This window comes from Delphinus delphis, chromosome 8, assembly GCF_949987515.2.
Source record: "Delphinus delphis chromosome 8, mDelDel1.2, whole genome shotgun sequence".
Taxonomy (NCBI): Eukaryota; Metazoa; Chordata; class Mammalia; order Artiodactyla; family Delphinidae; genus Delphinus; species Delphinus delphis.
The window spans coordinates 6,033,349-6,054,581 of record NC_082690.1 but is presented as its reverse complement, the minus strand read 5'-3'; the positions used below and the strand labels follow the sequence as shown (position 1 = coordinate 6,054,581).

The 21,233-nt window shown below is 46.6% G+C and overlaps 1 long non-coding RNA gene across 2 annotated transcripts in view; it reads left to right on the top strand.

Annotated features, from left to right (window-relative positions):
• LOC138414141 (uncharacterized) overlaps positions 1-21,233 on the top strand; it is a 67,951-nt gene that overhangs the window by 40,748 nt on the left and 5,970 nt on the right. Inside the window, exon 6 of one of the 2 annotated variants that reach the window (XR_011246565.1) lies at positions 18,214-18,337. The exons of the other annotated variant lie outside the window; for it this stretch is intronic. This is a non-coding gene — a long non-coding RNA (uncharacterized lncRNA). Of the gene's footprint in view, positions 1-18,213; positions 18,338-21,233 lie in introns of those variants that run through there. 2 annotated transcript variants of the gene reach the window in all.

Genomic DNA, 21,233 nt, shown 5'->3' with positions numbered 1-21,233 from the left:
GGGTGGAATTTGAAGAGTGGTTCATGCATGTTTGAAGATACGAATTCTTTAGCTTTACATAACAACTTAACATAAGCTGGTGCCTGTTTCCTGTAGTACTTGTGCTCTCTTTTACCCCAGCTCCTACTGCATTTTTTCCCTTTTTTATAATTGTTTACTAGGTGGTGAGACCCTTAGAGGGGAGTACTGTGCATATTTCCTTCACATCCCCAGCACCTAGCGCAGCCAGCCCTGACATTTAGAAGCTTTTAATAGGTGTTTGTTGAAAGACTGATAGAGACATGCCCTGTGAAGCAAGACACTGGATAACATTGTAGATATGGCTTTGGCCTGGGGGATTTGGAGTCCAAAGGCCTGCTTTGTTTTCCAGTTAGGTGGGCTGATATACTGCTGGGTGTTTTGGTAGCTGTTAAGATGTCTTGCTCCCATTTAGCTTGTGCTCTGCACGCACAAGCAAGGCAGCTGGCTCAGCACCGCCATCTGTGACAGTTCTCAGGTCCCTGCCAGCCGGGTAGGCTCTCCCATCAATCTGTCCCAGAGTCTCCCACACCCTGTGATCCGACAGTAATTCAATCCTCTTCCACAGATTTCTCTGATCTCCCTCCCTGCCTTCTCCTCACCTCTTTCCCTTGCTGTCTGAGCTGCAGACTTCGGCAGCCATGTGGACCAAAGCAAAAGTGAGTTCATCCACAGAGCATGTGCCTGGGCAGCCAAGTCCCCCAGGTTTGAATAAAATGACCCAATCTATTTGGCATTCCCTGGGCAGTCACATAGGGACATGTCCATTCTGGGATGTCCCTCAGCAGGGCAGATGCTGCCTCAGCCAGACTGGCCAAGAGTCCTTGAGTGGGGTTCCTGGTGAGAGGCACAGGAGATCAGAGCCCACCTCCCTCCCACCCCCATTCTACCAACACTGATTTTGCCTTAATAATGAGTTCGCAACAGGAATTTCGGTTCCCAATTCCACCTGGATTCTTCCCAAATAGAAATCCTTCACCTGGTCTATAGCTGCAAATTTAAAAGACCCCAAATTGTGGCTTTCATGAACAACAGACTACTTTATTTCTAAGGGGTAAGGAATTGGCCGTGGCTAACGAGTTACAGGCTGATGGACAATGCCCTCTGATTGTGTATTATACATTAGCACTCTGGACTTGAAAGAGACAATTGTGTAATGTTTGCCCATTAATTGAGAATAATCATCTCAGCTGCACAGTACTGCATACCAACCCAGCGTGTCATTCTTACATCCAACAGCTTTTAATTGTTGTGTTGCCCTTTAACGGCAACCTTTCTCAGAGTTTGGAGAACAAAAACAGAGACCTACCTAAATATCAGCTCCTTCTCACCCTGAGAGAAAAGAATCTATTTAGATGGAAAGGATTTGAGTTGTCTAATCCCCAGGGAGTGATCATGCCTTAGCAATTTCCATTATCCATCAAGTCTAAATGCTAAGGCCATGGGATTGCTTCTTCCTAATAAAGTTAGGAAATGTATCAGACAAGAAAGGGGCTTACATGATTATACAGTAAGTTGAAGACTAAAATAGAAGAAGTGCCTTAAAACTCATTGTCAGAACCCTTTTGAATGCAAGTAACAGAAAATTTAACTCAAACTGTCTTAAGTGAAAAAAAGTTGTTGGCTCACGTAACTGAAAATTCCCAGGATGGAATTGCTTCAGCATGTCTCGATTCCAGGGCTCCAGGTTCCTTTGAGCTTTGGTCCCATGTTCCCCATATCTCAGGCTTTCTCTCCTCTGTTGCTGCGTTCTCAGGTGGGCCCTCCCTTCCTCTGGCAAGCGGGCAGCTGGCAGCTCAGCTCCAGGCTCACAGCTCTAGTGAAAAGTCCCAAGGTGGAATTTCACTGGACCAACTTGGGTCATACTCCTTATTCAGAACCAGTCATGGCGGCCAGGGGGAAAGGAGTATGCTGATTGGCCAGGCCTTGATCACACTCAGCCCTGGAGGTGAAGGGCAGGGTCAGATCCATCAACCTGAACTACATGAACTGGCACTAAAAGGTGGTGATGATTCTCTAAGAAAAAACCGTCACTGCTACCAGAAAAATGGGACTGAATGCTGAACAAACGAGAACTGAGGCACCATCCCTTCATCTCAACCTCACGGATGAATGTTTTGCAGGTTGGAAATGTAAGCCTCACATCTTCCACCAGAAGCCTGTCCATAAAAAAGATGACCATTTACCAAGTGCTGGACATTGTACAGGGTGTTTTACATGAATCCTCTCATTGAATCCTTGTGGCTACCCTACCAGGGAGGTATGACTAACCCCCTTTTCTTAAGGGCCTGGAGGCACAGGGAGATTAAGTGGCACACCCTAAGCCCACAACTGTTAAAGGGTGAGTGATTATGGAGCTCTGGCCTAACTCCAAAGCCCATGCTTATTCTCCTTTTGTGTGTTTCCCAAACTTGCCCATTTACAAGACTTCTGGAGTGGTTATCAAAATGAAAATACAGGTTCCAGGCACCCACCCACATCCCACTCTGAGATTCTGATTTGGTAAGTCTGGGCTAAAGTCTGGGAGTCTCTTTTGTTAACAAGCGCGCTCAGGGACTCTTATGATCAGACTCACAGGTAAAACCTGCACGTGGCTGCTGCCACCGCCAGCCCCTCTTCCTGTCTCTCCCTTTCCCCGCAGAGGCTCCGCGCGGACCGCTTTAGCTGCTGGTCATGTTCAGTCCACATCTCCAAAGATGGGGTGCATAAGAGGTTCCACTGGTGCAGGGGAGGCAATATTTTTCCTTTTTCTTCAATTTCTATTTAACTTTTATCTAAAAAGAAAGAAATCCAGCTTTACTAAAATTTGATATCCAAATTGGCACTGGCATTCTCCTTCCATCATGAGCCCTGGGCTATCCATGCTACCTGAGGGGCCTAAGAGGCGGGTGAGGGTTCCACGATGCACAGGGAGAATGGTGCCCCACATTTGTTTGCCTCCCAGCGACTGAGACCTTATTGTACCTAAGTGGAATTATAGGTTATATTACCCAGTCTCCTGTACCCCAAAGTCACCCCAAAGTCGGGCCCAGGTGGTTTTGGAGACAAGTTTTACAAAGTCATCAACAAACATATAATCCTTATATTATACCTGTTTCAGATGATAGAAAAGGGGGACAGCTCCCCAGATCTTTTTATGAAGTTAGTATAACTTCGATACCAAAGCTGACAAGGACAAGATAATTATCTATTAACCACACTTAAGAATGTAGATGCAAGATTCCTAGGTAAAATATTAGCAAATTTAATTCAGCAACATAATAAAGATAGTAAGTACCTCACATGAGTAGGATCCGTGGAATACAGTTGTGCAGTGTCCTTATTTGCCTCCCGCTCTTGTCCTTGTAAGCTGAATTGTGGACCAATTCTTCCTTGCCACTGAATAAATGAAAACTCATTCACTTTTTTGGCCACTCCAACTAAAAAGTCCTTTGATCGTGAGAAATGGTCTCAGTTTATGAATTAAGATATATAGTCCCAGGTAATAGTCAAAACTTCCAGCATCACCAAGTTGAAGCTTATCTTCATCCCCAGCCTGAGTCTGCAACAGGTGGAAAGCTTGCAACGGGAATAGACAGCACGGTATGTGTGCCATCTGTTTCCTCGACGAGGTTTTCTCCTCCTCCCCTTGCACTCATTAGGTGGTCTCTGGCTCCTCTAGAATTGAAGCAGGGAAAGAAAGGGGAGCAAAGGGAAAGGTCCTACTGGCCCAGCCCCGTTATGAGCAGGTCAGATCACCTGGGACTGGGCGGAGGTTTAAAGCTGACTTTTTCTATCCAGAAGGTCTTCTGTGGGCGTTTTGGGGCACCTGCTGTTTCTGGGAATCTCTCGTCTCCAATGTCATTCATATGGGAGAGTGCATCTTTTCCACCGGGTTACTTAGCTTACCATCAGCTATAGTTCTTTATAGAAGCTGGCCCTCTTACATGGGTCTAAGATGATCCCACAAAGGCAAGTCTTTCCTATGGCCCACAACTGGCTCAGGGGAAATACCTCCACACTTCACTCAGATAAATTCTGGGGATGTGGGATCTCCCTAATACCTCCCTTTGCTCCGTCATCAGAGCAGCTACCAGCCAGATTTCTCAGATGTTAGACACAGTCTACACTGTCCTTCAGGCTCCGGGAGACTCTGTGGAGGAGCAAGGGGCCAAGAACTGAGATTCCATTTCAAAAAAGAAGAGGTGGAAGTGAGAGAGTGGCGTGGACATATACACACTACCAAATGTAAAATAGATAGCTAGTGGGAAGCAGCCGCATAGCACAGGGAGATCAGCTCGGTGCTTTGTGACCACCTAGAGAGGTGGGATAGGGAGGGTGGGATGGAGACACAAGAGGGAGGAGATATGGGGATGTATGTATTCGTATAGCTGATTCAGTTTGTTATACAGCAGAAACTAACACACCATTGTAAAGCAATTATACTCCATAAAGATGTTAAAAAAAAAGAGAGAGGAGGTGGGACTTGTTCTATGAGATATGAAGGCTTATTTTAAGATAAAAGTCTTCGAAATTCGGACATAGTGGGATGGCACAAGAATTGGAAAATGAATCAATGGAACAGGATAGGAAGCCCAGAAACACACTCACACATATGTGGACCCAATATGTAATAAATGTAGAATTATAAATAAATGGGAAGACAAAGACCGTTCAATAAATGGTGCTTGGAAAATTGATTATGTGTGTGGAAAAACACAAAGTTGGATCCCTCTCTTACATCACAGGTGGGTTAAAACCCTACAAGTAAAAAAAAAAAAAAAAAAACTTTAAACTTTTATAAGAAAATACAGGTCTTTATGACCTTGTGTATAGAAAGATTTCTTAGGCTTTACACCAAAACCTTGAACTGTATGGGAAAAACTAAGGACAACATTTTATTACATCATATTACAAAAAACTTTCTGCAAAAACAAAAGATACCAAAAACAAAGTAAAAAGACGAATTGCAGACATTTGGGAAAAGATATTTAAAATGCAAAATCTAACAAAGAAAATAGTATCCAGAATATAGAAAGAACCCCGGCGAGCCAATAACGATGATGATGATGATGATGATGGCTGGGCACTGTCCTAAGCACTCGAGATGTATGAACTCATTTAATCTTTACTATGCCCCTACGAGACAGGTGTTTATCACCCCCACTTTACAGATGAAGAAACGAGCACAGAAAGGGCTAAATAGTGTGCCTAACATCACTGATAGTTAAGTGATAGAGCTGAGCTTGAGCCTAGGAGTCTGGCTTCAGTTCCTATGGTCTTAACTACTGTGCTCTCAAACGCAATAGAAACAACCACGCAAGGAGCTGACACACCTCACTAGCAGTCACAGAAGTGAAAATTAAGATGCCAAGGAGAAATCACTTCGCAAATTAAAAAGTCTGATAATACCAAGTTTGAGTGAGATTGTAGGAAGAAAGTGGGAACTTTTGTACACTGCTGGTGGAAGTATCAATTTGCACAACCATTCTGGAGAGCAATTAGCAGTATCTAGGAAACCTGAAGGTGCTCATACCCGAAGACTGAGCAGTTTCACATCTAGAAATATACCCTAGAGAAATTCTCATGCTATGCACAGTGAGGTGTGATGGAGAATATCCATTGCAGTATTGTTTGTAATAGCAAAATTTGAAAACCAAAGAATTCATCAACAGGAACAGAACTGTGGTATAGTTATACCAGGAAAGAAAACGCAGCAGTGAATATGACCTGGCAATATATCTACCAATATGGGTAAATATAAAAAATATAGTATAGTGTGGAAAACACTGATTGAAATAAGATACACACAGTGTAATACCATCTTATAAGATTTAAGTATCTGCAAGACAATGCCATTCAATATGTATGTATACAAAATATGTAGTAAAAGAATAAAAACTTAAATAAGAAGGATAAATAACACATTCATGGTAGTATTTACCTCCAATGGAAAAAAAAAGGGCAGTGAGATGCAAGAGATGTCCACACAGAAAGTCTCAATTATGTTTGCAAAGCTTAATTAAATAAAAATCCTGACATGGGTCTCTAAATACCATTTCCCATGGTGAAATGGCTGATTCCAGGTCTGGGACAAGAAATCTACATGATGAGCCATGGACCACTTGTTTTGCAAGGAAACTCTCCCAGACTATTAGAGGTCATGTCAAAACAACACAGGAACCACTTTAAAGGCCCTTATTGGCCAAGATAGGGCAATTTCTGCATCAAAAAGAATAATAACTTCAATCGATTAAAACCCATCGAATACATAAAAAACATGAGTTCATAATGAAACCAAAAAAATCACAAACAACCTAATAGCCTTGCCATTGGAAGTTGCTAGGGTAATATTTTTTTATTCTGAAAATGAATAAATAATGAGAAAGTATTTTATCTTTTCTATGCCATATATTATGGGGTAACTAAATCTTTCATACAAGTAGGTCCTATAATAGGAGAATTCCAACCAATAAATGCAGAAGGAATGATAGAATTTTTTAAAATGCACTATTTTCCACCTCTAAAGAGATAATTGATCTAGGCAACTTCCATTAATGAGGCTAAAACTATTAGCTGAAATGTCAGTGGGGAGCATTATGATGGAAGGGTCAGGCTGACACCACCTACACCCTGTGATCAACCTTAGCCTCCCTAAAAGTGGGACAACACAAACATTATATGTGGTGATGCAACGGGAAGTATCTCTATAACGTTTCTTGCCTAAAAAACTGATCCTGATTTTAATCAAGTCATTAGAACTGCTGTTAATTTATAGGAGATATGGGGGATGGAAGAAATACTTAAATGACAAGGATACAATTGGCTAAATCCAAAAGGTGGGACATTCTGTGGGAGAAATGACCCAGTCTTTCCAACTAATAATGCATTATGCTGCAACAAAAATGGCATTAGAGAAAAAGGGAGGGTGAGTTATTATCAGACAAAATAGAGTCAGAAGAGATAACCAAATGCATCGTGAGGCCCTTGTTTGGATCCTGATGGAAACAAATCCATAGTAAAAAGACTGGGAAAATCAAGGAAATATGCATAGGGATTGGTAGGAGAGGACTTTAAGGAATTATTGTTATTTTTGATAAGTGTGATGAAGGCTCAGTGATTATGTTTTAAAATATGCCCTCAACGTTAGAAGAGCGTACTGGGACTCCCCCGGTCATCCAGTGGTCAAGTCCACGCTTCCAATGCAAGGGACTTGGCCAAAAAAAAAAAAAAAGAGCGTAACATGGTGAGACACCTTTCGAATGGCCTTTTACCCCAACCCTTCAAGGAAGCTTAGTGAAGTGCAGAAACCAGTCAGGTACTTCAAGGTCTGTGTGATGTGGGAGCCCAAGAAGAGAATGGAATGAAACCGGAGAGGAGCAGTTGGGCCCTCTGGGGAGGGGAGTGCTGGAGCCGAGCGCTAGAATGCCACACCAGGGTTTGTAAGGTCAGCACGGCCCACAGCCCAGACTGGGGCTCCAGTGGCGTCGCCGCAGCCAGAGGAAGGGCACGGCGTCCGGGGACTGAGCTGCCGGGAGGAAGCAGCCCACGAGGAAGGTTCTTGTTACCGCTGAGAACTGAGCCTGAAGTGACCATCACGGTTCCCACTCCAGGCTGATGTGGCTTGAGGACACGTGGCTGATGCGTGGAGCGTAGATCTGGCATCTCACATACAAGCACAACAGTCCCAGTCCAGGAAAACCCATCTTACGGCTGGGGACATAGAGGCACAGAACCGTTTAGCTTTTTATCTCTTAGAAAGGCCAGGTGAGAACTACCTTCTGATTCCAGGCTGCGGCGCTAACCCCCAACTGCCCGTAAATCTTTCTGATTTTCTGCACCCCTTTGTCTAACATGCAGAAAGACTGTCAAAGGAGGTGCAGGCCTCAGCCCAAAGGGTGTTAATAACTACTATCTTCTTTCTGAGTTTTTATCAGGAACTGCTGTTCACAAATCATACCGTGAGAACGTTTGCCAGAGATTTCTCAGGAGCAGGCTTAACTCTTCCTGCTGTAGCAGAACTAGCCTGTTTAGTGATCTTCTCACTTCTTGGAGCCTGGGGCCTCTACCAAGCCAGGTCCACCCTGTCCCTGGTAGCTGGTGCTCTGCTCTTGTGATCTGATGCCTGCTTCCCGGTGGAGCCCAGGGGGTTGGAATGCTTCTGGGGCAGTTTGCCAGCAGCAAGAAGAAAAAGCTTGTCCTGAGAGTTTCCATTCATGGGCTCTGAACCAAGTCCAGGGAACCATCTACCAAGGAGGTCCTGGTAGCGTTGTGGCCAGGAGAGACAGGAACACTTGCAGACAGTTGTTCTCCCAGCCCTGCCTGCTGATGGAGGCGTCTGTGATTGGCTGATTTCTCACATTCTGCACAGTTAGGCTGCTGCTTTTGATAAAGTTCCCTCCTCACCGTATCCATAGACTCTAATCTGGGAATTACTTTTTTTTTGGCTGAGCTGCTTGGCTTGCGGGATCTCCGTTCCTCGACCAGGGCTTGAACTCAGGTCACGGCAGTAAAAGTGCTGAGTCCTAACCATTGGACCACCAGGGGATTCTCTGGGAATTACTTTTGATCCTGAAAAACTTTTGCCTTTTGGATGTATTTAGACCCTGTCTGCCCTGTTTATATAGAGTAGGACATCTTCTTATTATAAGTGCTCATCTGTACCCTCTATGAAGGCATGGGACTAAAAAAAGGGGTTAATGAGAAGGGAATAAAAAGAACTAGGGTATCTTTTCTGGTCTTCTTGAAGAGAATCCCATGACATACGTGCCAGAGATTAAAAAATAGAGGCTAATATTGAGCAGAATGGCCTAGAATAAAGAGCCTTGCATTGGGCAATATGATTTCCATAAGCATTTGGTCTACACTGGCCTCGGTTACTTTGTCTGTAAAATGAGGCTAATAATAATTAACCTAAGTAACGGTAAGAGGTTCAACCTGATAAGCATCTGGAGTGACTTTCCTTTTCCTTAAGTCTGGGAAATACTGACAATCCATCCCATTCATTCAATTATTTATATTGCTTTATATCCTCATTCATTCATACATTCCTTCACTCAACAAGTATTCATGGAGGACATATTATATGAAATTAACAATGCATGGTACTATGGGAGATAAGATAAAAGTTTGTGTCCCCAGGAATTTCCATTTTAATTGGAGAGCAAAGATGTACATGGAAAACTGTAATACAGAGTATGCCAAATACAGTAAGAAAGGTGCCAAGTGCCATGAGAGTTCAGAAAAAGAGAAATTGCTTCCAGGAGGAAATTTCAGGGAAGATTCAATGAAGGATGATGTGGTTAGACTGAATCTTGAAGAATAAATAAAATTTGAATAGGCAGATATGGGGGAAAATAGTCCAGAGGCCCCACAAAGGCTTGAACAAAGATCTGGGGGTGGAAATGTGTGGGATATGTTTGCGAAACTATAAATTACCTAGAAAAAAAACTGTCGAAGATATTTGAGTGGAAGACCAATTAGAAGACAGCTGCCACAGGTCAAGGGACAGTTAGTGAGCATTTAGCTCAAGGGGCAGGGGAGAGAAGGGGATGTGAGGACTGGCTGGGGAAAGGATTACTGTGGGGATGGAAAGGAAGGGATGGAGTGAGGGAGGCTGGAGGGAAGAATCCTCACATCTGCTTCTTTTCCTCAAGGTTGGTGGTCACCTCCCCAAACCTGACTGTTCCTCTACTTTTTTATTAGAATAGTACTGGTTTTAATACCCAATTATCCATTCAGAGCAAGTCAGAGTTTGGACAAACAGCGATACTGTTTGGCTGTGATCTTCATCTTGGAGGTGATCTGTGCTTTGCCTAGGTGTCACTTTGCTCTAAAAGTCAGTGAAGGAGTCGGCAACAGGTATTGAGGCCTCACGTCTCCTTCTCCGCCCCCTTGACTCCAGACGCTCACTAACTGTCCCTTCAACTATGGCAGTTGTCTCCTAATTGGTTTCCCACTCACAAAGCTTCAAGTTTCCTTTTTTTTTTAGATGATTTATAGTTTCCCAACTATACAAAATATATTTGTATATACTGTCAGTAAGAGTTTATTGAATATCTCTGATGTTTAAGGTGATGTGGGGAGGGGGCGATTATGTCTCACCCACAGGAGTTTACAAACTAGTGGGGGGGAAAGCTGTGTATGTAAATAATCAGACAAAACGAGGTGCGTGAAAAGTGCCATGAGCTGAGCACCAGTTCCAAAGAGGCAGCATTCAGTCCTGGTAACCTGGGAAAGCATTAGGCCGACAAAATGAAATATGGGTCTGTCTATAAATGCCCAAGGGTGGGGAACCCGAGAGGAGTGGGAGGCTGGCGGTTGGCACTGCAAGTCCACAAAAGCAGCGGGTTTCGTCAGGGTACACTGCCGACCGGTGGTAACTCTGGGAGCCTTCAAACTCCATTTAGCCATTTCCCACACAACCAACCTTGCTGACTTCTGCAATCTGCTTTCCTCTGGGTGGAAATTGGCTTAGTCTCGGTTGTAGGGTATGCCTAAGGCATGGCGGCATGAAGTCAGCGCAAACTACGTGGGCTCCCAATGCAAGGATTTCAACAAGACTGGAGTTGGACAATGGAGCTGATGCAGATGGGACAGGTGGTGCCCCCAGGGCCCTTCATGTTGCTTTCAGAGTCCGTGTGGTTTGTTCAAAATCCCACCTACTGCTTTCTCCAAGACCAGTTTTCCACACTCTGAGAGTGGATTTCTCTTTGTGGTCTGTTATGCCACTGTGTGGTTTCCCCTACTGTATTCTCTTTTGTGGTTGCAGGGCAAACCCTTTCTTGCCTGCTGCTTCCAGGAATGTGTGGTGTGTATCTCAGCGTGCTATACCAGAGGGTTTTATTTCACCTCCCTTGAATGGAATGGTAGTCATCCAGCAGGCCTGGGTGCACATATAAATAGACGGACACGTAAGCCTGCGTTTCATATCCAGAATATAAACCAGCCACCACTGCGCGCTACACGCTCATGTTTTGATGAAAGACTGCTGACAGCACCACAGACCATGCCGTGGGGCCCAGCGAACCACCTAATCCCAACTGCTTTACCCCAGGCATCGATGGGGCAGATTTCACTGCCAGGAACAATTTCTTTCCAGCCACCAGCAGCTCTCAGTTTCTTTGGCTTTTCCTGCTTCAGCTGCCCGTTACTGGTGACCCTCAGTCAGAGAGGCCAGGGTGAACACGGAAGACTGAAATGTACAGCTAATCCCCCCATTTTTTTTTTCCAGGCAGAAAATTTAGACCCATTTGCCTGTGAAGCCCTTTGACTCTGGAACTCATGTCAAAAGGGCCCATTGAAAGCTTAGCATTTCCACATCTCCTGCCTAACTTTCTCCAGCGTACAACAGGGGAGTGTCCCGTCCTAGACTCTGCAGGATTAAGTATGAATTCCTGCCATTCAGATTCTATACAATATGGTCCCAAACTACCTTTCCCATTCTATAACCACTATGTCCTTACTTTAGCCTCTGAGTCTTGTCCGCTTTCCGTTTTCCAAGGCCACTTATATCACTATGCCATTGTAATGGTCCCCTCCCCTGGAACAGTCCCCCTTCTCGCTGCCTGTTGAAAGCATTTCTGTCCTCTAAGGCTGAGTTTCATTCCGAGACCTCCATGACCACTCCCACTGGTGTCTTTCTCTCCAGAGCGTGCATTGTTTCTACTCTTTACTCAATGAGTCATTACATTACTTATGATAGATACTTTGTAGTCTTGTACACTGATTAGAACTGACATTTTTCACATTGGAATTCTAGATTCTAGTCTCCTCTAGAGTGGAATCCCCATGAGGTCAGGGTTCGTGCATTATCTTCCCTGTAACTCCTACGGTGTTAAGTGCTGTATCTACAAGAGGAGCCAGGAAGTGCTTGTTGATTGAATGAATAATAATCCACTCTCGAAAAATCAGAGCTTTGGCAGTGTCTGTGAGTGAATCCAGTGACCTTTCAAGGACATTCTCTGGCTAAGCAGCGAAAAATTGGAATATGAGGTAATAATTCAAGTTATTCTCAGGTCCAGAAGGGAGCTCAGAGACTATCCCTCCACTGAAGTGCCCTGGAGCCATCTAGAATGTCAGCTTAACTCAGCTTCCACGCTGGGTTGCTTCCACAGTTTTGGGTTTCTTGGCATTCTAGTCTATGGATTCAGAAGACCTGATTTTTACAATTGTCATCCCTCAATAACCTTCATATATTTATTCAGTAAATACTTGATTTGAATTAAACTGGGAGCAGTTCTAACCTTTTTCTAGATATTGTGGAGAATGGGTCTGGGATGTTTGAGTAAGATGTAAGTGCTTTTTATACAACATTTGAGTTTTGAACCATGCCTTTGGAATTCCATAAGTACCTGAAGTGTCTAGTCAGTGATTGCAGCACTTGTTCTTTAAATAGTGGATTTGACTTTTGTGAACCTCTAAATATAATTTTTAGATAAATCTGATTAATAAAATGGAGACTCAAATATGGTAATATTTTAGCAAAAATAAGGAATTAAAAAAAATTAGAAAAAAAAACCCCATGATTTTTACATGTGGCTTATAAAAGGGCTTTGAAGGTGATTCCAAAAGAAAACTTTCAGAAATGTATTAAATTATGGAAGCATTACTGTAATAAGAATAGCTTTCACTTACTGAGCATTTGTTGTGAGTCATTAAGTACTTGATATTCAAAATCTCATTTAATCCTAAAAGCAACCTGATGAAGAGGGATTTTATTAGCTCCATTTCAGAGGCATGGAAACTGAAGGTTAAAATAGTTAACCTGGATTTGAACGCCAAAGTCAATGTACCACTGTGACGACCATCTTGAAGGACAAACACTGATTGCATATGAAAGGTGGAGTATTTCCTGCCATATCAGTAAAGAAAGTATGTCACAGTCATCACCAATTGCAGCCACCACTGCAATGGATGTGAGCTGGAGAGCCCTGAGGGAACTCAGGAAGGAAAGAATACCTGCCATCTAGCAGCCATCAGGCTGCAGCCACTCCCCACGGTGCACCCTGAGGAGACTCGGGATGAGAAAGTGCAGGATACTGGCCCCAGAGAGCTGAGGTGCACATCAAAGGAATGATTTCAGTGAGCACAGACTCTTGCATCTTCCCATCCATAGAAAAGCGCTAAATTCCTTAACTTGGGATATCTGGTTTTCTTTCATTAAAAATAATCTTTTGGGGACTTCCCTGGTGGCGCAGTGGTTAAGACTGTGCACTCCCAATGCAGGGGGCCCAGGCTCGGTCCCTGGCCAGGGATTCACTCACAGACACTAGATCCCACATGCATGCCGTAACTAGGAGTTCGCATGCCACAGCTAAGGAGCCCGCCTGCCGCAACTAAGACCCAGCACAACCAAATAAATATTAAAAAAATAATAATCATCTTTTGATGTTCTGGCTCCCTGTCCTTTGTTGCAAAACTTCTGTTGATATATAACCTGGCTCCCACCTCGCCTCTTTGGAGCAGTTTTCTCAGGGTTACTTGAGATGTTGCCTCCCGGGCCTGAAGTCCTAAAAATTCCCGCCGAATAAAACATAACTCTCAACTTTTAGGTTGTGAATAATTTTTTAGGTCCACAGATATGTTCAACTTCTCATGTTTAAGGCCACTTAGGGCTGGTCATTGCACAACTCCGGGGTCAGCACTTGCCCCCTGCTCATAGCATATTTGGGTCGTTTTTAATGACAACTTTCTGGCAGATGGCGGTAAACTGTCTTGAGCAAGGTGGGTGGGGAGTGGTTCCTGATTCACAGTTGCTCAAAAATGGTTCTCAGTGCTCTCTGGTCACATGTAGAAGGCGGGGACCGTAACCTGGAGAAATTAAAAATCTTGAGCAGCTTCTAGATGAGCCATCTTGGAACTGACAAATGAGGGTTCTTATTACTTAGGGTCTGAAGTAATATCTCACTTGCCCGTTGTCATGGTACTGCCCTTCTTCTGTATTTGGAGTGAACTGTAATCTCCTAATCTTCTTAGTTATTAACGTAATTTAATGGAACAAGAAGTGTGTTGAGAATCTCCTATGCAGAAGAAGCTATGATAGTTCCTTTACAGGAGGAATGAGGATGGGGAATGGTGGGGCATGGAGAGACCTGGTGGAGGTGGGAATTCGAGGGGAGATGCAGGAATGAATGCGTGGCTGGATCTTACTTTATAAACCGCAGAGGAGACTGAACTATCAGGACTGTACATAAGTATTATGACGGTGGGGTTGGAGGCAGGATATAAACAAGAATCCTTTGGGAACCTAAGGGAGAGAGGAGTTTATTCGGTCTGGGAGAGCTGGAGAAGCCTTCACGGAGGATGGGCCATTTGAGCTAACTCTTGAAGGACGGGCAGGCCCCTGACAGAAGGAGAAGGAAGGAACAGGAGCAAGAAAACATGAGGTGAAAGCGGTGTAGCTGCCAGAGTGAGCTCTGCATACATGTGTTGGGTCAGGTAGGGACTGTGGCAGAAAAAGTAAAGAAACTTGAATACCCTCTTAAAGACTTCAGACTTTACCGGGCAATGGGGAGTCCCTGAAGATCTCTGAGCACCGAAGACCTTTTGATCTCTTGATTTTCCGGAGATGACTCCTTTTGCATACAGTTCTTGGCAGTGTTGGCTACATTATGCGGGCGCGAGATTTCACTTTTCTTTTTTTCTTTCCAGGGGAGCCGTCTCAAGGAAAAGGACCTTATTGTTCTTTTGTTCCCTGTCATCCAGGTCTGATACTCTGTTTGCCATTTCCTCTCCCTTCCCTTTGATACTTGTGGCAGGGGAAGTTGTATCGTTGGTTCTTCCTGCTGACATCTGGGTCAGGTACTTGACTCATATGACCTCATGACTATTCTTTTCGGAGAGTTAGATGGGATAGGGAGTAAGTTGTCGTCACTGTCCATGGGTTGAGAACTCAAGAAAGTTTAGGAATAAAAGAGTTGGAGGAAGAAACGTATAGACGGTGAGATGGGACATGCATCAAAGCACAGGACAGCGCGCGCTGGGTTGAGAGAGGTCCCGAAATAGAAAGCGCTTCTCTTGGGATTCACACTGCAGGCCTTGGCAGGCGGCCCGCCCTTATCACCGTTAATTTTCAGACTTTGTAATTGGGCACCACACCCTGGTGTTAAGCTGTTAACCTCCAGAATCAAGGCCACAGCTGCCGGGAAGAATTGCTCTTTCAGGCTGTGGCCTCAGCAGAGTTCTCCGTCTGGACGCGCCACAAAGGGTGAATGCTCCTAAATTCAGTGCCATGATTCTGGGACTCTAGATATACTCAGGCTCCCACTCCTGTCCTCCAGGATGCACACACAGAGCAGAACTGTCCTGGAGTGGATCAGGGCACTGCAGTTGCAGAGAGAGAGACAGACAGACAGACCGCCCTCCTTTGTTCTACTTCCCGGAAGCGTAAAATTGGAAAAAAATGCGGATTCTTTGAGGAAATAAAGGACATTTCTAGAGCCTGGATTTTCACAGCAGAAGTCTGCTCTGGGTCTAGAGACAGGTCACAGTTTTCAGATTCGGGAGATCTTGAGACTTCCCCCAGTTTTCCTTGCCGTGTGCCGTGACGTTACACGCAGGCCATCAGCAGGGGGCTCTCTCAACCTTAGCAGCTGCTGTGGATGCCTGGGAGGCCACGCCATGCAAATGAGAGAAGAAACGCAGATCTGACTGTGAGTTTAAAGTCCAATGCCCCAAAGTCCTTTGGAGAGAAGAAACCCTAACCCATCCCGAAAACAGACCACTTCAGCAAGAAGGTATTTGCTAGCGTTTACATTAAATGACACTGTTTAAATTCCTGGATCGAGGTCAGCGTAATGTTTATGCTCGGAGTAACACGTAGCTAAGTTATCCTTCAGAGAACCTAAGAAGCAGAACAACTCTCTGACCAGTGGTTTAATTGTTTCTGGACTGGCGGCTCAACGATTCCTAAATATTGAATCACAGCACCATCAATCACCGTCGGTCCCAGGTCTGAACCAAAGCTTTGCAGATGCCAAATCCCTATGTGGCATTTGCCCAAAATCACGCCGGCTAAACACACAGTGCCTGACTGATAAAGCGTAATGTCCGGGTAGCTAATGGCCGCTATCTGTTAGGGCCGTTGGAGCTGGCCAACTGCTCTCAATTAAGATGGAAAAGGCCGCATGGTGAAGATGGAATCAGGAAAAGGAAACCGGACACTGCCAGAACCACATCTGTCTGGAGTTAATATCTCCTGGGAGTGTTGTAATTTTCCACTCTGTAGACACAGCAGGCTGGGCTCCAGTGCAAGTATTAGTAGGAATCAGGGTGCCCTCTTCCTTGGAAGTTCCTAGACAACCTCTGTTCAGGTTTTATTACTACCTAACTCTGTTCTTCTTAGCTCTAGGCAAATAATCATGTTCCTTTATTACAACTTCAGCTGAGACGTGTTACAATGCATGTTGCCATTGATGGTTTGATATCAGGTATGCTTCTTTGAGGAAATTACAGGAGAATGTCCCAAATTCCCCAACAACATTTGAGAGGCATCTTGGACTTTTATTTGGGGGTGATGGGGACACACCTAGTCAGTGGGTGAGGTTTTGTAACGTTTTCCAATTCCAGGGAAGAGGAGGCACCATATTGTGACCAAATTCTACCTCCCACCTGTCCCCTATAAAAGTGTACCAAACAGAGGAACCAGATAGCTCCCGGGCAAACTGCACCCTGAGCGCCGAGTGGACTCGAGGGGACGTGGGCTTTGGGAGGTCAGGGTTAGTCGGCAGGATCTGGAGGCATGAGCATGAGTCCTCTTGGTGACAGAAAGGCAAACACATCTGAGTAGAAACTTTGGGGAAGCCACTCCAGGCTACTGCGGTGGGAAACTCAACGGTTTCTGTTTGTACTGGCTTCGTTCATTCACATGTTTCTCATCAGCTGCATTCAGACTGATTCCATTTGCAAAGCTCTCCTGGCAGTCTTGGTGCATGAGGCTTGGTGGCAAAATCTCCGGCAGTTCTGATCCTGCCCAGGCCCTGCTCTTCTCGTGTAGTTTCTTGGCGCTTCAGCGTCTAAGCAGAAATTGGCTAAGCAGACGCAGCAGTTGAACAAAACCAAATGTAAAACAGAACGTTGGAACACCGAATGAAGAGATATTTCTATGTGTGGGGAGCAGGAATGCAGTGAGGGGCAGTGAGGGAGGGGCTTCCTTAGAACCAGACTGAATCAGGCTCCCATCTTGTCAGCATCCTCGCTAATTACGCCAGATCAAAAGTTGTATCCCCTTTACCCTTCCGTCTCACTAACGGATGCAATAGAAAATATTTGGGTCCCTGGCCCTCACAGGAGTTGTGACCCACGACACGCTGACACCACTTAATTTTTCTCAGAATCCTTTAACTTAGCTTTGCACACTCCCATCAGCTTCCTTCTTAGCACCCACCTCCCCAGCCCCAACCGTTTCACATGTGTGGCTCATCTTTTCTTCCTCCACTTGACGCTGACTTTTCTTGTACCGTTAGGGAGGATGCTTGTCATCCCACCCTTTATATCGACACGGCAGGGAGAGGCCATCCAGTTGGAGAAACGTCCAAGCCCTCTCTTCCCACTGTTGAGACTGGGAGAAAGGCACTGCTGTCCACAGCCCTTGGCCGTTTCCCAGGGACTGACAGCATGTGTTCTGTGGCTCTTGTCCTGCGTGTTGCTGTCTGGATTTGATTTCTGCATGTGTGGGTCATGGGGTCTGAAATTAGGGTGGAGACCTAAGTATTAGGAAGGAGAGAGTCCATTGGCTTCAGGTTCAAGACATTGATCCAGTCCAGTAAAACTGGTACGCACACGCATAAACACGTATGTGCACGCACGCACTTCCACGCACACACAGGGTGGTCTCACAGTCACGCAGTTCAAAACGCAAAAGGCAAAAAGGGGCATATATATCTTCCCGCACGCCTGTTCCCCAGCTTCTTAGTCCCCTTTGTAGATCCCACCAGGGTTTACAGTGTCTCCTGTCCCTGCAGACATGTTTTAAACATACATTAGCAAATAAATCTTACATTGCCCCACAGTTGGTAGCATACTATACATAGTGTTCAACATCCTTTTGTTTTTTTTCACCTTTTAAAATGGCTGCATAGTGTATCATTGAATGAATTTCCATAATTTATTTAACTAGTCCCATATGGACGGGCATTTGGGAGTTTCCAATCTCTTGCTATTGTAAAAATATAAAGTGTCTATTCTGATCCTCAGATCTTGTGTTTATTTCCCAAGTCTCCACACTCAGAGGGGGAGGAGGGTGGTCCACCCTCTACACGTCTGCCCAGCCTGGCGCTGGCTTTGAAGCCCCAGAGCCCTGAGTCAGACATGGCCAGCGTGGCTCTTTTGTCCCTCCAATTCTCGCCGACTTGCCATCACACAGAGAACTTATGCTACCGATTCCGGTGTTCTCTAACTTAGGTAAGTTTATGCTTTTCTTTCTCCTCCTCTGCCTACAGCCTCCTCCAACCCAGGGATTTGGTTGTAACCAAAATGCTGATCCAGCAGGTGATGCCTCCACTCTCCTAAGACTCAGGGTATTGAATCCCCTACACTTCCATAGCACGTGGTAATGTGCAAAGCACACTCATGTAGCGTTCTTTCATCTAAATCTTACACAAATTATCTGAGGTTGGTAGGACGTTTTCTCCACGAAGGCACTGTTGTTCAGAGGGACTGTGTGGCTTGCCCAAGTTCACTTAGCTGATAAATGACAGACACAAAGCTCAAAGCCAAATCATCTAACTCTCAGTCTACAGTTTTTCGAATACACATGCTTACCCTTTTGCCATGTATGTGACATCCAAGTCAGCTTTCAGCTTGGAATACAGTGGAGGCTAAGATCTAGCAAATTTATTCTCAATTTTCATTTCCATCAGTAGATAGATTGAGGCTATTCAGACAAAAGGAATTATGCACCACTTCATCTACATGGATCCGCTGGGATAGCGTACAACACGGTGAGGGCAACGCCAGCTGTCCAGGGAGCAGGAAAATATGGGAGAGGTGCCAGGGCTGCCAGCAGGTGCCAGCAGGAAAATATGGGAGAGGTGCCAGGGCTGGAGGCACACGTGTGATGTGGAGGTCAGGGGATGGGCTTGGGAACGGGCAGCAGGGAGAGGGGAGAAGGACGTCCGTGCACGGAGCGTCCACTGTGTGCCACGCTCACCCGTTAACCGCTCACGGGACTTGGGGAACACGCGCACACAGATGCGGCAGGCCCCGCTGGTTCCCTCAGGACGTGGTAGCGGGGCGTGGTGGGCCGCCTCTGCTCTACCGGCGGGCAGCCAGGGACTGAGTGACTTCGCACACCGAGCTGACCGCGCGCACCGAGCTGGTCTCAGCCTCCTGCCCCCAGCTCACGTGCGCGGCTCTTTCCTCCCCCGGCATGTGTTTCCTCTCCTCTCCGGCAGCTCCCCACCTCCTAGGAGCACAGTTTGGGGCAGCTTTACTGCATCCGCTCACCGGGCATCCTCGGCTGCACCACCCCGGCGCAGGGATCCGGGCTGCGAAGGGGCTGCGGGCGAGGTGTGCTGCCACGGTGGAGAGAGCTGCCCCGTAGGAGGCAGGGGTGTCAGGGCAGCCAGGGCACTGAACGTGCTCCTGCAGAAGAGGAAGTTTTGCAGGGGCGCTGCCAAGACAGGCACCGGACTGAGAGGAGGGCCGGGTCACCGCAGGCTCAGAAGCTGTGCTGAGGGCCTCAGGAATTGTCCTAGAGGCGGTGGGAATTACAGAGGAACTTGAAGGAGGTTCTCTCCCCGTGAGCATGCACCGAGGAAAGGTCGTATGTGGACACGGAGGAAGGGGACTGCCGGCCAGCCAGGAGGTGGGTTCTCACCAGGAACTGACCGTGATTGCACCCTGGTCTCGGACTTGCAGCCTCCAGAACGGGGAGAATCCGATTCATGTTACTTAAGCCCCTAGTCTCCGGCGCTGTGTCATGGCAGCCCACCTGGCGGAGACGCACACAGCCCTGTGCGTGTTGGCTCTGGAAATCCAGGGCGAGCACAGAATCCTCGCCCCCATGGAGCTTGCAGTCTAGTGGTGGGGAGAGGGAGGCATGAAATGAACGCTCCTCGCAGACATATGTAGTTACTGTTATGGAAGAGAGTAACAGGGCCTCATTTAGACTATGGAAGACAGGGGAGGACTTCTGAGGACGCGACCTCCAACCCTCAACGTGAAGGATGAGTGGAGGGAGCCTGGCGTGAGCCGAGGAAAGGGCATCACAGGCTCGGGGAGGGTGCGTGTGAGGCCCCCGGGTGAGAAAGGGCTTGGAGAGAAACTGACAAGACACAGTGTCCCCAGAGCAGGGAGGGACATGAAATCAGACTGGGAGCTCCTGGGGGCAGGTCGCTCAGGAACTGGCAGGTCTTGCTGAGAGGGTTACATTTATGTGCTCATTAAAGGGTTTAAGTGGAGAAGTGAAATGATCCAATGTTCAGGTTTAAAAGAGAACTCTGAATAATGTGAGAATCAGATGGGAGGGGTGGGACGTGCTGTCTGTTCCGTCCTGGATTGGGGGTCCCGAGCAGCTGGCGGACTAGAGAGAAGTGGTTCACGTGGAGGCCAGTGCATAGGATGGGTGGCGGGGAGGGAACAGGCACAACAGCTGGGAGAGGGTGAGTTTGAGGCCACTGAGTCTGGCGGGGAGCTGGAAGCATATGGGCCTGTGGTTCAGGAGACAGAGCCAGCCTGCGCGGAAAGAAGGGAACACAGCAGGCCCGAGGCCGCCGTCCTTAGAGACACCTGATGGCACGGCTGGCCCTCGGCTGGTGTCTGGGACCTCGGCTCTCAGGGTGCCCCCGTCACCAGTGAACCGACAAGGCTGGTTTTCTGCGCCTAGACTGTCTGCGCAGACCCTGTGGTTTATGGTGGACGCCGGCTTTCCTTCCGGGAGTCTGGCGTGTTGCTGTGTGCCAGGTGGAGGGCGTCCACATGCGCAGCCCTCGGATACAGCCCTGAGCTCTGAGTCTCTCCTGGGCGTCCCTGGGCTGAAACCTCACACGCGCGTGGCTGCATTTTCATTGCTGGGGAAGAGCGAGCTCCGTGCAGCCCCCGTGGGAGGCGGAGAGCATGGAAGCCTCACACGGATTCTCTGGACCCGCCCGTGTCTCTGTCCCTTATGATTCAGCCGGTATCCTCAGCATGTCTCCGATAAATCTCAGCCATGAGCACAAGCCGCCCCGAGTCTCGGGAGTTCTAGCGAATCTCAGAATGATGGGGTGGTCTTGGGGACCCCGACAGTCTCAGGA